Below are 2,197 nucleotides of genomic sequence, written 5' to 3' on the forward strand. Positions count from 1 at the left end.
TCCCTCTCTAGCCCCTCTGCTCCCCCTCTCCAGGCCCTCTGCTCTCCCTCTCCGGCCCCTCTGCTCTCCCTCTCCGGCCCCTCTGCTCTCCCTCTCCGGCCCCTCTGCTTTCCCTCTCCGGGCCCTCTGCTCTCCCTCTCCGGCCCCTCTGCTCTCCCTGTCCAGCCCCTCTGCTCTCCCTCTCCGGCCACTCTGCTCTCTCTCTCCGGCCCCTCTGCTCTCCCTCTCCGGCCCCTCTGCTCTCTCTCTCCGGCCCCTCTGCGCTCCCTCTCTGGCCCCTCTGCTCTCCCTCTCCAGCCACTCTGCTCTCCCTCTCCGGCCCCCCCCTCTGCTCTCTCTCTCCGGCCTCTCTCTCCCTCTCCAGCCCCTCTGCTCTCCCTCTCCGGCCCCTCTGCTCTCCCTCTCCAGCCCCTCTGCTCTCCCTCTCCGCCCCTCTGCTCTCCCTCTCCAGCCCCTCTCCTCCTCTCCGGCCCCTCTGCTCTCTATCTCCGGCCCCTCTGCTCCCCCTCTCCAGCCCCTCTGCTCTCCCTCTCCAGCCCCCTCTCTCCCTCTCCGGCCCCTCTGCTCTCCCCCTCCAGCCCCTCTGCTCTCTCTCTCCGGCCACTCTCTCCCTCTCCGGCCCCTCTGCTCTCCCTCTCCGGCCCATCTGCTCTCCCTCTCCAGCCCCTATGCTCTCCCTCTCCAGCCCCTCTGCTCTCCCTCTCCAGCCCCCTCTGCTCTCTCTCTCCGGCCCCTCTGCTCTCCCTCTCCGGTCCCTCTGCTCTCTCTCTCCGGCACCTCTGCTCTCCCTCTCCAGCCCCTGTGCTCCCCCACTCCGTCCCCTCTGCTCTCCCTCTCCGGCCCCCTCTGCTCTCTCTCTCCGGTCCCTCTGCTCTCCCTCTCCGGCCGCTCTGCTCTCCCTCTCCGGCCCCTCAGCTCTCCCTCTCCAGACCCTCTGCTCTCTCTCTCCGGCCCCACTTCTCTCCCTCTCCGGCCCCTCTGCTCTCTCTCCGGCCCCTCTGCTCTCCCTCTCCGGCCCCTCTGCTTTCCCTCTCGGCCGCTCTGCTCTCCTCTCCGGCCCCTCTGCTCTCCCTCTCCAGACCCTCTGCTCTCTCTCTCCGGCCCCACTTCTCTCCCTCTCCAGCCGCTCTGCTCTCCCTCTCTGGCCCCTCTGCTCTCCCTCTCCAGCCCCTCTGCTCTCCCTCTCCAGCCCCTCTCTCCCTCTCCGGCCCCTCTGCTCTCCCTCTCCAGCCCCTCTGCTCTCCCTCCCCGGCCCCTCTGCTCTCCCTCTCCTGCCCCTCTGCTCTCCCTCTCCAGCCCCCTCTTCTCCCTCCCTCCGGCCCCTCTGCTCTCCCTCTCCAGCCCCTCTGCTCTCCCTCTCCAGCCCCTCTGCTCTCCCTCTCCGGCCCCTCTGCTCTTCCTCTCCAGCCCCTCTGCTCTCCCTCTCCAGCCCCTCTGCTCTCCCTCTCCAGCCCCTCTGCTCTCTCTCTCCGGCCCCTCTGCTCTCCCTCTCCAGCCCCTCTGCTCTCACTCTCCAGCCCTTCTGCTCACCATCTCCAGCACCTCTGCTCTCCCCCTCCAGCCCCTCTGCTCTCTCTCTCCGGTCCCTCTGCTCTCTCTCTCCGGCCCCTCTGCTCTCTCTCCGGCGCTCTGCTCTCCCTCTCTAGCCCCTCTGCTCCCCCTCTCCAGGCCCTCTGCTCTCCCTCTCCGGCCCCTCTGCTCTCCTCTCCGGCCCCTCTGCTCTCCCTCTCTGGCCCCTCTGCTTTCCCTCTCCGGGCCCTCTGCTCTCCCTCTCCGGCCCCTCTGCTCTCCCTGTCCAGCCCCTCTGCTCTCCCTCTCCGGCCACTCTGCTCTCTCTCTCGGCCCCTCTGCTCTCCCTCTCCGGCCCCTCTGCTCTCTCTCTCCGGCCCCTCTGCGCTCCCTCTCTGGCCCCTCTGCTCTCCCTCTCCAGCCACTCTGCTCTCCCCTCTCCGGCCCCTCTGCTCTCTCTCTCCGGCCTCTCTCTCCCTCTCCAGCCCTCTGCTCTCCCTCTCCGGCCCCCCTGCTCTCCCTCTCCAGCCCCTCTGCTCTCCCTCTCCGGCCCCTCTGCTCTCCCTCTCAGCCCCTCTCTCCCTCTCCGGCCCCTCTGCTCTCTATCTCGGCCCCTCTGCTCCCCCTCTCCAGCCCCTCTGCTCTCCCTCTCCAGCCCCTCTCTCCCTCTCCGGCCCCTCTGCTCTCC

This window comes from Somniosus microcephalus, unplaced genomic scaffold, assembly GCF_052327205.1.
Source record: "Somniosus microcephalus isolate GS21.2 unplaced genomic scaffold, FLI_Smic_1.0 unresolved_chr5, whole genome shotgun sequence".
NCBI classification, from domain to species: domain Eukaryota; kingdom Metazoa; phylum Chordata; class Chondrichthyes; order Squaliformes; family Somniosidae; genus Somniosus; species Somniosus microcephalus.